The sequence below is a fragment of the Salmo trutta genome, chromosome 12 (assembly GCF_901001165.1).
Source record: "Salmo trutta chromosome 12, fSalTru1.1, whole genome shotgun sequence".
Lineage (NCBI taxonomy): Eukaryota > Metazoa > Chordata > Actinopteri > Salmoniformes > Salmonidae > Salmo > Salmo trutta.
This window is the reverse complement of record NC_042968.1, coordinates 3,791,849-3,813,167: the sequence shown is the minus strand read 5'-3', so window position 1 is coordinate 3,813,167 and position 21,319 is coordinate 3,791,849.

The window sequence follows — 21,319 nt, the reverse complement described above, 5'->3', positions numbered from 1 at the left end:
GAAGTCTGGTGAGGACCGGGAACACTACCGGGGAACACGACTGGCGTTTAAGCCCGAGAGGCAGCCCCAATAATTTTTTTGGAGGGGGCACATGGGTAGTTTGGCTGGTCGAGGATTGAGCCCCAGGCCAAATCCCCGTACCTTTTCTGGGCAACCAGTGACTGGACAGGTCCCGTGCTTCGGGGTAATGGGTATTGTGGCGAGGCCAAGTATTTTTAGGCCGGTACGTGCAATACCAGCTCCCCGCATTTGCCAGGGGGAAGTGGGCATCCAGCCAGTAAGAGCGATGCCAGTTCTGCGCTCGAGACCGCCAGTACAACTCTACGGTCCAGTGCGTCAGCCCAGTCCGACTCGGCCTGTTCCCGCTCCCCGCGCTAGCCCTGAGGTGCGTGTTCCCAGGCTGATACCTCCAGTACCAGCACCACGCATCAGGCTTCTAGTGCGTCAACCCAGTCCGACTCGGCCTGTTCCCGCTCCCCGCACTAGCCCTGAGGTGCGTGTCCCCAGACTGGCACATCCAGTACCAGTACCACGCATCAGGCTTCCAGTGCGTCAGCCCAGCCTCGAGAGTTCGGCACCAATGTGCGGTCCAGAGTATCCGGCACCAGTGTGCGGTCCAGAGTATCCGGCACCAGTGTGCGGTCCAGAGTATCCGGCACCAGTGTGCGGTCCAGAGCATCCGGCACCAGTGTGCGGTCCGGAACCGAGGGAGTCTGCCTGCGACCCGGAACCGAGGGAGTCTGCCTGCGACCCGGAACCGAGGGAGTCTGCCTGCGACCCGGAACCGAGGGAGTCAGTTGACGATCCGGAACTAAAAATGATTAACTATGTATTTAATGAGTCTGCCTACAGTGTGGAAAGTAAGAGGTCTGCCTACGATCCGGAACAAGGGGAGTCTGCCTACGGCCCGAAACTAATCAAGTCTGTCTGCATTCGGGAGGACAGTAGGCCGGAGCCTGAACCACCTCCTGTATAGGTGGGTTGGGGAGGGGGGGTGTAGCACAAGTGACGGCAGCCACCCTCCCTTCCCTCTCTTTAGTTTAGGGGGATTTTTGTATTGTTGTTTTTTTTTTAAATTATTATTTATGAGGTGCATCCGGGGTTTGCACCTTTAGGGGGGGGTACTGTCACGTCCTGACCAGTATAAAGGTTATTTGTTATGGTAGTTTGGTCAGGACGTGGCAGAGGGTATTTGTTTTATGTGGTTCGGGGTGGTGGTTTATTTAGTAGGGCGTTTGATTTATTAATTCCGGGTTTTGGTTTATGTTCTATGTTTTGTACTTCTATGGTCTTTCTGTGTTGGTATATTTCTATGTTTAGGTTAATGGGGGGTTGGACTCTCAATTGGAGGCAGGTGCTTTCTCGTTGCCTCTGATTGAGAGTCCTATATATGGGTAATTGTTTTGTTTAGTGTTTGTGGGAGATTGTTTCTTGTTTTGCCTGTGTGAGCATGACAAGACTGTTTGTTGTTCGTTCTTTTGTTATTTTGGTGTTCACCTTTATTTAAAATAAACACAAGATGAGCATCCACATTCCTGCTGCGTTTTGGTCCTCCATTCCAGACCACAACCGTGACAGCATCACTTATCAGCTGTTGTTGAAATGGATTCACATTAATTTAGCCTGAAAATCCCTCTGATAATCTTTGGTCACCATATAATTCTTAATATCCTGGAAGGATATTGACCTCATCCCGTCAGTAGAGGATACCTGGTTGCTCTTTAAACATACTTACCTCACTATCTTAAATAAGCATGCCCCATTCAAAAAATGTAGAACTAAGAAAACATACAGCCCTTGGTTCACCCCAGACTTGACTGCCCTTGACCAGCACAAAAACATCCTGGGGCGTTCTACATTAGCATCAAATAGCCCCCGCCATATGCAACTTTTCAGGGAAGTCAGGAACCAATATACACAGTCAGTTAGGAAAGCTAAGGCTAGCTTTTTAAAACAGAAATTTGCATCCTGTAGCACTAATTCCAAAACGTTTTGGGACACTGTAAAGTCCATGGAGAATAAGAGCACCTCCTCCCAGCTGCCCAATGCACTGAGGCTAGGGAACACTGTCACCACCGATAAATCTACGATAATCGATCATTTCAATAAGCATTTTTCTACGGCTGGCCATGCTTTCCATCTAGCTACCCCTACCCCGGCCAACAGCTCTGCACCCCTGCAGCAACTTGCTCAAGCCCCCCCCCTTCTCCATCACCCAAATCCAGACAGCTGATGTTCTGAAAGAGCTGCAAAATCTGCATCCCTACAAATAAGCTGGGCTAGACAATCTTGACCCTTTCTTTCTAAAAATATCGGCCGAAATTGTTGCAAACGCTATTACCAGCCTGTTCAACCTCTCTCGTATCGTCTGAGATCCCCAAAGATTGGAAAGCTGCCTCTTCAAAGGGGGAGACACTCTAGACCCAAACTGATATAGACCTATATCCATCCTCCCCTGCCTTTCTAAAATCTTCCAAAGCCAAGTCAACAAACAGATCCCCGACCATTTTGAACCCTACCGTACCTTCTCCACTATGCAATCTGGTTTCCTGTTTCCTGTTTCCGGTCACAACTTGCAGACTTGTTTACGCTGTTGTGCGTTTTTGTTGCCGTTTTTACTTTGCTACCTGACGGTTTTTACTTTTTCATTACCGTATATTTTTACTTTTTCCCTCACTCAACTTTTTTTTTTCATTCAACTTTCCTACCCCGGAGGTTTTATCTGGACATGGTTCGTCAGGACTTCAAACAGCCGAAGCTAAGTAACATTAACATGATGCCTTCTAATTGCAGTCGTTGTACTCATAATATACAGGAGAACGATCGCCTTACGGCAAGGATAGCTGTGCTGCAAGCCCAGCTTCAGACGCAATCGTTAGGCAAGGGTAATTTCAGTGTAGGAAAGGATGAAACAGCGTCTGTGCCACCAGCAAGTACAGATAGTAACGTTAGTATAAACCCCCTCGCACGGTCCCCGCAGCCGGACATCTTTCTCATGGCTTCTGGAGGGAAACGCTGTAGGAATGCTCAACCGGTGTCGCTTATTCAGCCGACAGAAACTTTCAACCGGTTCTCCCCGTTAAGCGAGTCGGAGTCGGAGGCCGAGACTTCTCTGGTCTCTGCTCCTCCCGTTGTGGGGTCTGAGACGCCGACGGCTCCCACCATTAGCTCTGACAAATTGAAAACCCTAGTCATTGGCGACTCCATTACCCGCAGTATTAGACTTAAAACTAATCATCCAGCGATCATACACTGTTTACCAGGGGGCAGGGCTACCGACGTTAAGGCTAATCTAAAGACGGTGCTGGCTAAAGCTAAAACTGGCGAGTGTAGAGAGTATAGAGATATTGTTATCCACGTCGGCACCAACGATGTTAGGATGAAACAGTCAGAGGTCACCAAGCGCAATATAGCTTCAGCGTGTAAATCAGCTAGAAAGATGTGTCGGCATCGAGTAATTGTCTCTGGCCCCCTCCCAGTTAGGGGGAGTGATGAGCTCTACAGCAGAGTCTCACAACTCAATCGCTGGATGAAAACTGTTTTCTGCCCCTCCCAAAAGATAGAATTTGTAGATAACTGGCCCTCTTTCTGGGATTCACCCACAAACAGGACCAAGCCTGGCCTGCTGAGGAGTGACGGACTCCATCCTAGCTGGAGGGGTGCTCTCATCTTATCTACGAACATAGACAGGGCTCTAACTCCTCTAGCTCCACAATGAAATAGGGTGCAGGCCAGGCAACAGGCTGTTAGCCAGCCTGCCAGCTTAGTGGAGTCTGCCACTAGCACAGTTAGCGTAGTCAGCTCAGCTTTCCCCATTGAGACCGTGTCTGTGCCTCGATCTTGGTTGGGCAAAATTAAAAATGGCGGTGTTCGCTTCAGTAATCTTACTAGTATAAAGACCTCCTCCATTCCTGCCATTATTGAAAGAGATTGTGATACTTCACATCTCAAAATTGGGTTACTTAATGTTAGATCCCTCACTTCCAAGGCAGTTATAGTCAATGAACTATTCACTGATCATAATCTTGATGTGATTGGCCTGACTGAAACATGGCTTAAGCCTGATGAATTTACTGTGTTAAATGAGGCCTCACCCCCTGGTTACACTAGTGACCAAACCCCCCGTGCATCCGGCAAAGGCGGAGGTGTTGCTAACATTTACGATAGCAAATTTCAATTTACAAAAAAAAAAACAATGACGTTTTCGTCTTTTGAGCTTCTAGTCATGAAATCTATGCAGCCTACTCAATCACTTTTTATCGCTACTGTTTACAGGCCTCCTGGGCCATATGCAGTGTTCCTTACTGAGTTCCCTGAATTCCTATCGGATCTTGTAGTCATAGCAGATAATATTCTAATTTTTGGTGACTTTAACATTCACATGGAAAAGTCCACAGACCCACTCCAAAAGGCTTTCGGAGCCATCATCGACTCAGTGGGTTTTGTCCAACATGTCTCTGGACCTACTCACTGCCACAGTCATACTCTGGACCTAGTTTTGTCCCATGGAATAAATGTTGTGGATCTTAATGTTTTTCCTCATAATCCTGGATTATCGGACCACCATTTTATTGCGTTTACAATTGCAACAAATATTCTGCTCAGACCCCAACCAAGGAAGATTAAAAGTCGTGCTATAAATTCTCAGACAACCCAAAGATTCCTTGATGCCCTTCCAGACTCCCTCTGCCTACCCAAGGACGTCAGAGGACAAGAATCAGTTAACCACCTAACCGAGGAACTCAATTCAACCTAGCGCAATACCCTAGATGCAGTTGCACCCCTAAAAACTAAAAACATTTGTCATAAGAAACTAGCTCCCTGGTATACAGAAAATACACGAGCTCTGAAGCAAGCTTCCAGAAAATTGGAACGGAAATGGCGCCACACTAAACTGGAAGTCTTCCGACTAGCTTGGAAAGACAGTACCGTGCAGTATCGAAGAGCCCTCACTGCTGCACGATCATCCTACTTTTCCAACTTAATTGAGGAAAATAAGAACAATCCGAAATTTCTTTTTGACACTGTCGCAAAGCTAACTAAAAAGCAGCATTCGCAAATGGAGGATGGCTTTCACTTCAGCAGTAATAAATTTATGAACTTTTTTGAGGAAAAGATCATGATCATTAGAAAGCAAATTACGGACTCCTCTTTAAATCTGGGTATTCCTCCAGGGCTTCATTGTCCAGAGTCTGCACAACTCTGCCAGGACCTTGGCTCAAGGGAGATACTAAAGTGTTTTAGTACTATATCGCTTGACACAATGATGAAAATAATCATGGCCTCCAAACCCTCAAGCTGCATACTGGACCCTATTCCAACTAAACTACTGAAAGAGCTGCTTCCTGTGCTTGGCCCTCCTATGTTGAACATAATAAACGGCTCTCTATCCACCGGATGTGTACCAAGCTCACTAAAAGTGGCAGTAATAAAGCCTCTCTTGAAAAAGCCGAATCTTGACCCAGAAATTATAAAAAACTATCGGCCTATATCGAATCTTCCATTCCTCTCAAAAATTTTAGAAAAAGTTGTTGCGCAGCAACTCACTGCCTTCCTGAAGACAAACAATGTATACGAAACGCTTCAGTCTGGTTTTAGACCCCATCATAGCACTGAGACTGCACTTGTGAAGGTGGTAAATGACCTTTTAATGACGTCAGACCGAGGCTCTGCATCTGTCCTCATGCTCCTAGATCTTAGTGCCGCTTTTGATACCATCGATCACCACATTCTTTTGGAGAGATTGGAAACCCAAATTGGTCTACATGGACAAGTTCTGGCCTGGTTTAGATCTTATCTGTCGGAAAGATATCAGTTTGTCTCTGTGAATGGTTCGTCCTCTGACAAATCAATTGTAAATTTCGGTGTTCCTCAAGGTTCCGTTCTAGGACCACTATTGTTTTCACTATATATTTTACCTCTTGGGGATGTCATTCGAAAACATAATGTTAAATTTCACTGCTATGCGGACGACACACAGCTGTACATTTCAATGAAACATGGTGAAGCCCCAAAATTGCCCTCGCTAGAAGCCTGTGTTTCAGACATAAGGAAGTGGATGGCTGCAAATTTTCTACTTTTAAACTCGGACAAAACAGAGATGCTTGTCCTAGGTCCCAAGAAACAAAGAGATCTTCTGTTGAATCTGACAATTAATCTGGATGGTTGTACAGTCGTCTCAAATAAAACTGTGAAGGACCTCGGCGTTACTCTGGACCCTGATCTCTCTTTTGAAGAACATATCAAGACTGCTTCAAGGACAGCTTTTTTCCATCTACGTAACATTGCAAAAATCAGAAACTTTCTGTCCAAAAATGACGCAGAAAAATTAATCCATGCTTTTGTTACTTCTAGGCTCGACTACTGCAATGCTCTACTTTCCGGCTACCCGGATAAAGCACTAAACAAACTTCAGTTAGTGCTAAATACGGCTGCTAGAATCCTGACTAGAACCAAAAAATTAGATCATATTACTCCAGTGCTAGCTTCCCTACACTGGCTTCCTGTTAAGGCAAGGGCTGATTTCAAGGTTTTACTGCTAACCTACAAAGCATTACATGGGCTTGCTCCTACCTATCTTTCCGATTTGGTCCTGCCGTACATACCTACACGTACGCTACGGTCACAAGACGCAGGCCTCCTAATTGTCCCTAGAATTTCTAAGCAAACGGCTGGAGGTAGGGCTTTCTCCTATAGAGCTCCATTTTTATGGAATGGTCTGCCTACCCATGTGAGAGACGCAGACTCAGTCTCAACCTTTAAGTCTTTACTGAAGACTTATCTCTTCAGTAGGTCCTATGATTAAGTATAGTCTGGCCCAGGAGTGTGAAGGTGAACGGAAAGGCTGGAGCAACGAACCGCCCTTGCTGTCTCTGCCTTGTCGGTTCCCCTCTTCCCACTGGGATTCTCTGCCTCTAACCCTTTTACAGGGGCTGAGTCACTGACTTACTGGTGTTCTTCCATGCCGTCCATGGGAGGGGTGCGTCACTTGAGTAGGTTGAGCCACTGACGTGGTCTTCCTGTCTGGGTTGGCGCCCCCCCTTGGGTTGTGCCGTGGCGGACATCTTTGTGGGCTATACTCGGCCTTGTCTTCGGACGGTAAGTTGGTGGTTGTAGATATCCCTCTAGTGGTGTGGGGGCTGTGCTTTGGCAAAGTGGGTGGGGTTATATCCTGCCTGTTTGGCCCTGTCCGGGGGTATCATCGGATGGGGCCACAGTGTCTTCTGATCCCTCCTGTCTCAGCCTCCAGTATTTATGCTGCAGTAGTTTATGTGTCGGGGGGCTAGGGTCAGTCTGTTACATCTGGAGTATTCTCTTGTCTTATCCGGTGTCCTGTGTGAATGTAAATATGCTCTCTCTAATTCTCTCTTTCTTTCTTTCTTTCTCTCGGAGGACCTGAGCCCTAGGACTACCTGGCATGATGGCTCCTTGCTGTCCCCAGTCCACCTGGCCGTGCTGCTGCTCCAGTTTCGGCGGTTCTGCCTGCGGCTACGGAACCCTGACCTGTTCACCGGACGTGCTTGTTGCACCCTCGACAATTACTATGATTATTATTATTTGACCATGCTGGTCATTTACGAACATTTTAACATCTTGACCATGTTCTGTTATAATATCCACCCGGCACAGCCAGAAGAGGACTGGCCACCCCTCATAGCCTGGTTCCTCTCTAGGTTTCTTCCTAGGTTTTTGGCCTTTCTCAGGAGTTTTTCCTAGGGAGTTTTTCCCAGCCACCGTGCTTCTTTCACATGCATTGCTTGCTGTTTGGGGTTTTAGGCTGGGTTTCTGTACAGCACTTTGAGATTTCAGCTGATGTACGAAGGGCTATATAAATAAATTTGATTTGATTTTGATTTGGTTTCCGAGCTGGTCACGGGTGCACCTCAGCCACGCTCAAGGTCCTAAATTATATCATAATATGATATCATTGATAAAAGACAGTACTGTGCAGCCATCTTCATCAACCTGGCCAAGACTTTCGACTCTGTCTATCACCGCATTCTTATCGGCAGACTCAGCAGCCTTGGTTTCTCAAATGACTGCCTCGCCTGGTTACCAACTACTTCTCAGAGTTCAGTGTGTCAAATCGGAGGGCATGTTGTCCGGACCTCTGACAGGCTCTATGGGGGTGCCACAGGGTTCAGTTCTCGGGCCGACTCTTTTCTCTGTATATATCAATGATGTCGCTCTTGCTGCTGGTGATTCTCTGATCCACCTCAACGCAGACGACACCATTCTGTACACATCTGGCCCTTCTTTGGACACTGTGTTAACCTGTCTTGCGTCCCACCCTAATCAACAGCCAGTGGAATCGCGTCGCGCTAAATGCAAAACCTCATAAATGCTATAACTTCAATTTCTCAAACATATGACTATTTTACACCATTTTATAGATACACCTCTCCTGAATCGAACCACGTTATCCGATTTCAAAAAAGCTTTACAGCAAAAGCAAAACATTAGATTATGTCAGCAGAGTACCCAGCCAGAAATAATCACACAGCCATTTTCAAAGCAACTAGCATGCATCACAAATACCCAAAACACAGCTAAATGCAGCACTAACCTTTGACAACCTTCATCAGATGACAATCCTAGGACATAATGTTATACAATACATGCATTTTTCGTTCGATAAAGTTCATATTTATATATAAAAACAGCATTTTACATCGGCGCATGACGTTCAGAAAATCTTTTCCCTCAAATGCTTCCGGTTTATTAGCGCTACAATTTACAAAATTACTATTCGAAAACATTGTTAAAATGTAATATTGTCATTCAAAGACTTATAGATTAACATGTCTTGAATGCCATCGCTTTGCCAGATTTAAAAATAACTTTACTGGGAAATCACACTTTGCAATAAACGACGTGGTATGCCCAGAAAAAAAGTCTAGGCTATACATGTTGGAGCCAACTTGGAACGATCAACCATCAAAAATACTATTGTAAATAATACCTTACCTTTGATTATCTTTATCAGAAGGCACTTCTAGGCATCCCAGGACCATAACAAATGTAGTTTTGTTCAAAAAAGTTAATAATTTATGTCCCAATAGTGTTAGCGCGCTCCGAAGGCTAGTGAAAACGTACCGTGTGCCTCTGACTTGTCGTCAGGAATGAGCAAAAAATATATATTTAAGTTCGTTCAAACATGTCAAACGTTGTATAACATAAATCTTTAGGGGCTTTTTCAACCAGGGCTTCAATAATATTCCATTGGGACGGTTCCATTGTTTTTCAAAACGTTTCGAAAAGGGAGAGTAGTCATGGGCGCCGACGTCACAATGGTAATGGCCCATCCCCTGTGACCAAGTGCCACAGCCTCTCTTTGGGTCGGTTACTACCATAGGAGACTCAAACCACTTTGTAAAGACTGGGGACATCTAGTGGAAGCCATAGGAAGTGCTAAATGATTCACAAGCCCCTGTGTGTTTCAATGGCAAATGTTTGAAGTGATATCCACACATCAGATTTCAGTTTCCTGTCAGGATTTGTCTCAGGGTTTTGACTGCCATATGAGTTCTGTTATACTCACAGACACCATTCAAACAGTTTTAGAAACTTTAGGGTGTTTTCTATCCAAATCAAACAATTATATGCATATTCTAGTTACTGGGCAGGAGTAGTAACCAGATTAAATCGGGTACGTTTTTTATCCGGCCGTGCAAATACTGCCCCCTAGCCCTAACAGGTTATTAACAAACCTCCAAACAAGCTTCAATGCCATACAACACTCCTTCCGTGGCCTCCAACTGCTTTTAAATGATAGTAAAACTAAATGCATGCTCTTCAACAGATTGCGGCCGCACCCGCCCGCCCGACTAGCATCACTACTCTGGATGGTTCTAACTTGGAATATGTGGACAACTACAAATACCTAGGTGTCTGGTTAGACTGTACACTCCTTCCAGACTCACATTAAGCATCTCCAATCCAAAATTTCGCAACAAAGCCTCCTTCACTCATGCTGCCAAACGTACCCTCGTAAAACTGACTATCCTACCGATCCTTGACTTTGGCAATGTCATTTACAAAATAGCCTCCAACACTCTACTCGGTAAACTGAATGTAGTCTATCACAGTGCCATCCGTTTTGTCACAAAAGCCGCATATACTACCCACCACGATCTGTATGCTCTCGTTGGCTGGCCCTCGCTACATATTCGTCGCCAAACCCACTGGATCCAGGTCTTCTATTAGTCTTTGCTTGGTAAAGCCCCGCCTTATCTCAGCTCACTGGTCACCATAGCAGCACCCACCCGTAGCACATGCTCCAGCAGGTATATTTCACTGGTCATCCCCAAGCCAACACCTCTTTTGGCTGCCTTTCCTTCCAGTTCTCTGCTGCCAATGACTGGAACGAATTGCAAAAATAACTGAAGCTTAAGTCTTATATCTCCCTTTCTAACACAGCCAATCTGTAAATTGCACACCCAACTACCTCATCCCCATATTGTTATTTATCTTTTTACTCCTTTGCATCCCAGTATCTCTACTTGCACATCATCTGCACACCTATCACTCCAGTGTTAATGCTAGATTGTAATTATTTCGCCTCTATGGCCTATTTATTGCCTTACCTCCCTACTCTTCTACATTTGCACTCACTGTACATAGATTTTCATATTGTGTTATTGACTGTATATTTGTTTGTGTAACTCTGTGTTGTTGTTTTTGTCGCACTGCTTTGCTTTATCTTGGCCGAGGTCACAGTTGTAAATGAGAACTTGTTCTCAACTGGTCTACCTGGTTAAATAAAAAAAACTTTCACACAAATCCTGACCATGTGTCCCATTCCATACATCTGTTGTTTGTCATGAACATTCAGGAGGATGTACTTTGCTAGAAAATGCTGTAGCTCAAATCCGTTGGTTGGGCTCTCAACGAATCATTAGGACAGCCAGGCACAGAACACACACAGGCATGATGACAAACATTAGTGAAAACAACATTTTCAAAAAAGTCTTGACAAGTGAAGTTGTGAGATTACTGTGTGTTGGTCGTTCGAAGTAAACAACGCCATTATTCAAGTTTGTGGGCACTCCCCTTCTACCTAGCGGGCGGTATCAGCATTCGCTATGAATGCCGGACTTTGTGGTTCACTATGAGCAGACGAATTCACAGGGAGTCGAAACTTCCCAATTCTACCAGTAAAATTAAAATGTTCGGGTTCTAGATTATGGTTTGGATAATTGTGATGGTTATGATAAAAACCTAATGTTGTTAATATAATATAGTAATGACTATATGCCATGGCTGAGCCAGGGTAAAAATCCCCTTTAACCCTACCACCCTGAGCCCCCTTCTGGTCCAGGGCAGTGACCTCACCCATGTCCCTGCCACACTATATTACTATAGTGTTTCCCAGAGGCATTTGGCTTTGCTGTTTCCTAATCCATTTATGCAGGAATTGTTGGTCTAGCCTAGCACTAACACACCTAATTGAATAGTTAAATAGTCAAAGCAGGTATTCATGCACTGGGCTTGAATCAAATGTGTTCCCATATGGGATTCTCACGATTTGATTGAGAAACACCATATTATAGTATAATAGAGACATACTAGAGTAAATGTCCTGGTAAACATGCTCACTAGCTACAAAGCAGCCACCGAATGAATAAATGCAAATGACAGCCATTCAAACCATGGATTCAATTTGGTAAGTGGAGTGGCTGGACTCTGTGTATAGAATGTAGGCAACTGAGCTGCTAATAAGTGGACATGTACGTGTGGGCCCCGAAAGCAGACTTATCAACAGGTCACCGAGTCCAACGCTCCACATTGCTATTCCCCGCTCGTGCGTGGGTATTATCAAGGATGTGTTACCATAGTAACAGGCTCCTATACACACATACACACTCACACAGACACAAGATCAACGAGTGAGGGCAGTGGTAAAGACTAACAAAGTCTAGGAGGCTTTAATATGACTGGTTGCACTCGGCAGGGGTGAATAATGTCACCTTCACCGACAGGGCCCCAGTGATGTCTGAAGCAGCACATCAATGCATTCATTATGGGACTAAACACCTCCCTCTGAAACTGGATCCTGGACTTCCTGATGGGCCACCCCAGGTGGTAAAGGTAGTAGGTAACAACACATCCGCCACGCTGATGCTCATCACGGTGGCCCCTCTTTGTAACAAACGGCTGCAGTGGTTGTAGCTTACATTGTCAATTTACAATCTTGAGGAGCTTGTGTTATGATAGCTGTGGTGCCTCGATGCAGCCCTTAGCTGTGGTATATTGACCATATACTACAAGCTCCTGAGGTACCTTATTGATTTTATTTCAGTAAAAACTTTATTTTGAGAAGTAAATTCATACTATTTCATACTTCCACCAGAGGATCTAGTCCGTCCAAATCTTGTTGCTTATTCCATTGTTGGTATGCAGGCTGGCTAAGGTTCTTCTCCCATGCGAGCTAGCCAACTACACTCTTAGCAAAACAGGTTTTGATTTGTTCCTAAAGGGGTAAAAACACTTGTCATTGGGTTGGTACCCTGTAATGTACATTGTTTGTACTTTTAGGGAGTGATGTTATGTTTGACACCAGAGCTCCAAGGCATGCATCGAAATCGCTAATCAGCTAACTTCAAAGCAGTGTGCTGATGCGTATCACTTTATCAGAAGTACTGTGAAGGGGGCACGACAAAACCTATTCCCCCTCATGACGTCTAAAGCTTTGTTTGATCACATGCTTTTTCAAACAGTGTGTTGCAAAATGTGAGATCCCACTGATTTCTCAGTTGTTCTGGTGCTTTATTTGATTCCAAGCTGCTTTCAAACACCGATATATACCGGACACCGTACTTACAAATATAGTTAAGATTTTGTACAAAGAGGTACACCTGATCGATATCTTAGCAGGTAGAGTAAGAAGTCGAATCACGTTGTAGACAAACTACTTTAAATAGTTTTAACGGAAACAACACTTTCTGCACTGTTGTTCAAATAATTTGTTTTATTTAGTATATTACAAGTTTCTGTCACACACTGATCTGTTTCTCTGTCTTTGTGCTTGTATCCACCCCCCTCCAGGTGTCGCCCATCTTCCCATTATCCCCAGTGTACTTATACTTGTTTTCTTTGTTTGTTGGTTGCCAATTTGTTTTGTTTCGTCAAGCCTACCAGCATTTTTCCCCTTGCACCTGTCTGTTTCTAGTTCCTGTTTTCTAGTTTTCCATGTTTTGACCATTCTGCCTGCCCTGACCCTGAGCCTGCCTTCTGTTCCTATACCTTGTCACACCACCCTGGATGATTGGCCTCTGCCTGCCCTGACCCCGAGACTGCCTGCCGTTCTGTTCCTTTTGGACTCTGATCTGGATTACTGACCTCTACCTGCCCTTGACCTGTCATTTTGCCTGCCCACTGTTCTAGTAATAAACTTTGGCTACTTCATCATTGTCTCCATCTGGGTCTTCCCTGAAACGTGATAGGCGCATTACATGTTAATCTTAAAATAATAATAATAGATGTTTAATAAGTGTGAAGCAGATGTTGGTCTTAAAATATAGAGTAATATTGTTACGGTAGACTGCAATGCCTTCTAGTAAGGAGAGAATAATCATGTTTGGTTTCTTTTATCTAAACCTTACGATGGGTGACAGTGACGAAGACATTGATAAGGAGGATTGATGTAACTTAATGAGTGTTGAAAGTATGTGAATGGTAATATGTTATTAGTGTGTTTTTTTGGATAGACTCTACTAATGCCATGTTTTAGTCCCCTGGTGAAAGCGAGTCGAACTCGCTGGGCTATATCGGGCTGTAAGGGACGCAGTGGGACATTTGCAGCAGAGGTCTGAATAGTTGAATTGGAAACGTTCTTTGACAGTTTGATTACTGTTGATCGGTTTTATAGTTTAGGTAACACCAGTGAATTTCAGCAGGAAGTTAATGTATTGTAAAAGAAAAGTATTATCTGTTTCCATTACGTGGAACAGTGTCCGGTAATTAACTTCTCTGGGCAAGGTAGGACGTGAGCGTCCCACTCTATTCAACAGCCAGTGGTAGAGCGTGGCGCGAAATTCAAAACCTCAGAAATGCTATAATTTCAATATTTCAAACATACGACTATTTTACACCATTTGAAAGATAAGACTCTCGTTAACCTGTTGGGGCTAGGGGACAGTATTTGCACGGCCGGATAAAAAACATACCCGATTTAAACTGGTTACTACTCTTGCCCAGAAACGAGAATATGCATATGATTAGTAGATTTGGATAGAAAACACTCTAAAGTTTCTAAAACTGTTTGAATGGTGTCTGTGAGTATAACAGAACTCATATGGCAGGCCAAAACCTGAGAAGATTCCATACAGGAAGTGCCCTGTCTGACAATTTGTTCTCTTTCTGTGGCATCTCTATCGAAAATACAGCATCTCCGCTGTAACGTGACATTTTCTAAGGCTTCCATTGGCTCTCAGAAGGCGCCAGAAAGTGTAATGGGGTGTCTGCAGTCTCTGGGCTAAGTACAGCAGCTCTGTTTGTGAGTGGTCAGGTTGGGAACAGTGACACTGGAGATGCGCATTCATGAGAATTCTCAATTTCTTTCTTTCAGCCTTTGAATGAATACAACATCGCCCGGTTGGAATATTATCACTATTTTACGAGAAAAATAGCATAAAAATGGATTTTAAACAGCGTTTGACATGCTTCTAAGTACGGTAATGGAATATTTAGAAAAAAAATTGTCACAAAATGCGCTCGCGCGTCACCCTTCGGATACTGACCTGAACGCACGAACAAAACGGAGGAATTTGAATATAACTATGGATTATTTTGAACCAAAACAAAATTGGTTGTTGAAGTGAGTGGGAGTGCATTCTGACGAAGAACAGCAAAGGTAATCCAATTTTTCTTATAGTAAATCTGAGTTTGGTGAGGGCCAAACTTGGTGGGTGTCAAATTAGCTAGCCGTGATGGCCGGGCTATGTATTCAGAATATTGCAAAATGTGCTTTCGCCGAAAAGCTATTTTAAAATCTGACACTGCGATTGCATAAAGGAGTACTGTATCTATCATTCTTAAAATAATTGTTATGTATTTTGTGAACGTTAATCGGGAGTAATTTAGTCAATTCACCGGAGGTTTGCGGTGGGTATGCTAGTTCTGAACATCACATGCTAATGTAAAAAGCTGGTTTTTGAGATAAATATGAACTTGATTGAACAAAACATCCATGTATTGTATAACATAATGTCCTAGGAGTGTCATCTGATGAAGATCATCAAAGGTTAGTGCTGCATTTAGCTGTGTTTTGGGTATTTGTGACATATATGCTTGCTTGAAAAATGGCTGTGTGGTTATTTCTGGCTATGTACTCTCCTAACATAATCTAATGTTTTGCTTTCGCTGTAAAGCCTTTTTGAAATCGGACAATGTGGTTAGATTAACGAGAGTCTTATCCTGTTTACCTCTACGGGCTAGGGGGCAGTATTGAGAAATTTTGAAAAAAATATGTGCCCATTTTTAACTGCCTCCTACACCAACTCAGAAGCTAGGATATGCATATTATTAACACATTCGGATAGAATGTGAATTAATTCTAAAACAGTTTGAATGGTGTCTGTAAGTATAACAAAACTCATATTGCAGGCAAAAACCTGTGAAAAATAGATTTTAAAAAAAGTCAATTTTGTGACTGTACTATTTAGTGTCATTGTGTTATAGATACCACAGTTAGAAAGGATTCATTTCGCAACTCCTACGGCTTCCACTAGATGTCAGCGATCTTTATAAAGTTGTTTGAAGCGTCTATGATTAACAGGGAGCAAATTAGAATGCAGTGAAGTTGACATGTCGTCACTTCATTTTTTCACGCCTGCGCATAAATCTGAGAAGAGTGCATTTGTCATAATCGTTTTTCTAGACACAGGATAGGTTGTGTGAAAATATTACTGATGTTTACTGAAGTTTCACGTTAAAAATGGACCAAAAGATTGATGCTAAACAACGTTTGACATGTTTGAACGAACGTAAATAGATTATTTACTAGGTTTTTTTAGCTTTTCGGCGTGATTTTACACCCTCCCCCACACGTTTTGTGGGAGCCTACTGAACGCAAACTACTAGGTGTTATTTGGACATAAATTATGAACTTTGTCAAAAGAAACCACATTTGTTCTGGACCTGGGATTCCTGGCAGTGCCTTCTGATGGAGATAATCAAAGGTAAGGGGATATTTACAATGTTATTATGATATTAGATGCTGCTAACCTGTATAGCCTAGCATTTTGTTGTTAGCATAGTACCCCGTTTATTGCAAAATGTGATTTCCCAGTAAAGTTATTTTGAGATCTGGCCATTCGGTAGCAATTACGAGATGAAAATATATTATTCTTTGAATGACAATATTATAATTTACCAATGTTTTCGAATAGTAATTCCGTGATTTGTAACGTTGGATTCACTGGGAGAATTCGAGCCGGAAAAAATTCTGAATTTCACCGCGACTGTAAATGCTGTTTTTGGATATAAATATGAACTTGATGGAACTAAAAATGCATGTATTGTATAACATAATGTCCTATGAGTGTCATCTGATGCAGATTGTCAAAGGTAAGTGCATAATTCTAGCTGGTTTTCTGTCTCAGTTGATGCCCTTCTTTATATTGGCTAAACATTACACACAGCTATTGTCAATGTACTCTCCTAACATAACCTAACTTTATGCATTCTCCGTAAAGCCTCTTTGAAAATCGGACAACGTGGTTAGATTTAGGAGATGTGTATCTTTCAAATGGAGGAAAATAGTTGATTATTTGAGTATTTGAAATGATTAGACTCTTGCCGTTTTGAATTCCCCGCCATGGTCACATGACAATGAATCCCAATACCGGGATAAGATCGGGATAAAATAGTCGTATGTTTGAAATATTGAAATTATATCATTTTTGAGGTTTTGAATTTCACGCCACGTTCTACCACTGGCTGTTGAATAGAGTGGGACGCTCACGTCCCACCTTGCCCAGAGAAGTTAATGAGATACTGATCTGTAATTATAATCCTGACGAGGAAGTTAATACTTGAATTATAGGATAATTATACTGTATGTTTATATAAATGTACATTCTGCCAATGTTGATGTGTGCCAAATTGAGGGTTTTAACGGAGTGATAGGACCAATGTGAATCACTGTGTCACGTCCTGACCAGCAGAGGGAGGAATTGTATTATAATTTGGTCAGGACGTGGCAGAAGGGTATTTGTTTTGTATGGTTGGGGTTGTGTGTGTTATTAAAGGGGTGTTTGATTTATGTAGTCTGGGGTTTGAGTATATGTTCTAGTGTTGGTTTTCTATGGTTTTCTAGTCTGTCAATTTCTGTGTGGTTTGTGTGGCTCCCGATCAGGAACAGCTGTACGTCGTTGTTCCTGATTGGGAGTCATATATCAGATGCTTGTTTTCACCTGGGGATTTTGTGGGTAGTTGTCTTTTGCACTGCTATTGTTCTTAGCCTGTGAAACTGTCATCTGTCGTTCTTTTGTTTTGTTGTTTTTGAAGTTCTCTTTATTTAATAAATTATAAAGATGAGCATCCACATTCCCGCTGCGTTTTAGTTATCTCTACCCAACGACACCCGTGACACACTGAGCAATGTCATTTAAAATGTTGGTTGAATAATTAATAGGGTTTTGATAAACTGACGGATTGATTTGAGTTTAGTATGTTAATAACTATATGAGCGAAGCAACTAATGCATTATGGATTGATTGGTGTCACGGATCTCCCCGGTACTGATGCTCATTCTGTTCACCAGTTCCAGAGGTCTATGTCACCGGCTTTCTAGGCTTCACTGAACGGGATTCATTATTATCAACACCGGACTGTCTTGTCTGATTACACACACCTGGTTTCCATTTCCCCTGATTAGTATGTTATATATGTGCCGTCCGTTCCCTCGGTCTTTGTCGGTTATTGTTCTCATGTCCGTTGGTGGTGTGAGTACCTATGCGTTGGTGCAGCTGTTATGCTGCGTGCTTTATATATTGTGTATTACGGGTATCATCCTGTGTCGTTCAACGAGGTTTACCCTCGCTCTTTTGTTTGGGTACAGCCGAGTGTTTTTGAATACATGTTTGTTTTGGGTGTATTAAAAACCCCTATTGTGTATTCCTGCACCTGACTCCAAATCCTTCATACCAGCGTGACAGAATAACCGACCCGCAAAATGGAGACAGCAGGAAAGACCGGGCTGGCGACCATTGTAGGGACAGTCTCTCCAGACTCGGTATTGCCATGGACAGTGTGCTGGCTGCCCTTGGGGGGCGGGGGGGGGGAGTGTGCAGTCCCTCCAGTCTCCAGCACCGATTCCGGTATCAGATCCCACACCACGACCAACCTCCGTTCCATTGGAGCCAGTCCATGGAATACCCCTGTCCCTCCCAGAGCGCTATGACGGCTCATCAACAAGATGCAAGGGGTTCCTTCTACAATGCAACATGTACCTCGCTCGCTATGCCGGGGCTGTTTCTGGAAGAGACAGGGTTGCCACCGCCATCTCGGCACTGACCTGGCGGGCTCTGGACTGGGGTGCCGCGGTCTGGGAGACGGGCGGACCCAAGGTCGAGTCCTACGAGTGCTTCACCCTCCTCTTCCCCTCGGTGTTTGATCATCCTGTGGAGGGCCGAGAGGAGGGTGAGCGTCTACTCCGACTATGCCAAGGATCTAGGACCGCCTCAGAGTTCGCCCTGGAGTTCCGGACCATCGCGGCCTCCACCGGATGGAACGAGTTGGCTCTGGTCACCTTTTTCTGCAGCAGACTGCAGGAGGAGGTACAGCTGGAGTTAGCCTGCCGTGATGACAACCTGTCATTCGACCAGCTCATCAGTATGGCGATCCGGTTGGACTACCTCCTGCCGTCCCGAAGAAGACCTGCGCGGAATTCGGAGCCCATGGCTACCTCTGCTCCGTGGCCAGAGCCGATAGAGGTGGGCTTGGCACGTTTGCCCGAGGCAGATCATAGGAGTAGGAGGAATCTGGGCCTCTGTGCCTATTGTGGGGAAAGGGGTCCTTTCTCCCTGACCTGCTCTATATCCACTAGGAGGCGAGGAGGTGACAAGCCAGGGAATTCGCCTGCACCAACCCAGGTAGGAGGCAAGGTATCCTCTCCTTGTCTGCAGTGAATCTCTTAGATAGCGCACTGGTCACTGCATTACGCATTCCTTTGGTTCCCCTACAGTCACCCATTCCAGTTCGAGCCCTGGATAATCGTCCAATAGGGGGAGGGCTCGTACATCACATTACTGTTCCTGTTTCTTTGCTGACCCATGACACTCATTCGGAAAAGATCACGTTCTTGATTAAAGACACTCCCATGCACCCCATTGTTGTAGGTCTCCCCTGGATGAGTTTGCATAACCCGGTTATTTCCTGGTCCGAGAGGAGACTGCTGGGTGACCAAACTAGTCGCAGAAGTGTCAGGGGAGCAGCTTCGCGGTGTCTGTCAACACCACTACGGTGGCAAGTTCAGAATGTGCTCCTCAAGTGGATTTACCAGAGGAGTAACAGGATCTGCACCGGGTTTTCTCGAAGACACAGGCTACACGCCTGCCTCCCCATCACCTCTGAGAGTGTGCCATTGACCTGTTGTCTGATGCAGCCCTCCCGAGAGGACATGTCAATCCCCTTTCCTATGCAGAGACCGTGGCCATGGAGACCTATGTACAGGAGAGTCTCCAGCAGAGTTTTATCCGCCCCTCTAAGTCACCAGCCTCCTCAAGCTTCTTCTATGTCAAGAAGAAAGATGGGGGACTGCGCCCCTGCATTGATTATCGAACACTGAACAAGGCCACCGTCAAGTTCAGCTATCCTTTACACCTCATCCCGATCATCACCGAACAAATGGACAGGGAGCAGTGCTTCACGAAACTGGACTTGACGAGCGCCGACAATCTGGTGCGCATTCGAGCAGGCGATGAATGGAAGACTGCTTTTTCCATGACCACGGGTCATTACGGGTATCTCGTAATGCACTTTGACCTGTCTAATGCTCTTTCAGCCTACCAAGCCTTCATCAACAAAGTGTTTCGGGACATGCTGGGATGGGGCGTAGTGGTCTATATACAGTTGAAGTCGGAAGTTTACATACACTTAGGTTGGCGTCATTAAAACTCGTTTTTCAACCACTCCACACATTTCTTTTAACAAACTATAGTTTTGGCAAGTCAGTTAGGACGTCTACTTTGTGCATGACACAGGTAATTTTTCAAACAATTGTTTACAGACAGATTATTTCCCTTTTAATTCAATGTTTCACAATTCCAGTGGGTCAGAAGTTTACATACACTAAGTTGACTGTGCCTTTAAACAGCTTGGAAAATTACAGAAAATTATGTCATGGCTTTAGAAGCTTCTGATAGGCTAATTGACATACTTTGAGTCAATTGGAAGTGTACCTGTGGATGTATTTCAAGGCCTACCTTCAAACTAATTGCCTCTTTGCTTGACATCATGGGAAAGTCAAAAGAAATCAGCCAAGACCTCAGAAAAACAATTGTAGACCTCCACAAGTCTGGTTCATCCTTGGGAGCAATTTACAAACGCCTGAAGGTACCACGTTTATCTGGTGCGTGGTGTTTATCCCATGGTGGTTATACGCAAGTATAAACACCATGGGACCACGCAGCCGTCCTACCGCTCAGGAAGAAGGCACGTTCTGTCTCCTAGAGAAGAACGTACTTCGGTGCGAAATTGCAAATCAATCCCAGAACAACAGCAAAGGACCTTGTGAAGATGCTGGAGGAAACAGGTACAAAAGTATCTATATCCACAGTAAAACGAGTCCTATATCGACATAACCTTAACGGCCGCTCAGCAAGGATGGAGCCACTGGTCCAAAACCACCATAAAAAGCCAGACTACGGTTTGCAACTGCACATGGGGACAAAGATCGTAATTTTGGGAGAAATGTCCTCTGGTCTGATGAAACAAAAATAGAACTGTTTGTTCATAATGACCATCATTATCTTTGGAGGAAAAAGGGGGATCTTGCAAGCCGAAGAACACCATCCCAACCGTGAAGCACGGGGTGGCAGCATCATGTTGTGGGGGTGCTTTGCTGCAGGAGGGACTGGTGCATTTCACAAAATAGATGGTATTACTAGGAGGAACATTTTGTGGATATATTGAAGCAACATTTCAAGACATCAGTCAGGAAGTTAAAGCTTGGTTGCAAATGGGTCTTCCAAATGTACAATGACCCCAAGTATACTTCCAAAGTTGTGTCAAAATGACAACAGAGTCAAGGTATTGGAGTGGCCATCACAAAGCCCTGACCTCAATCCTATAGAACATTTGTGGGAAGAGCTGA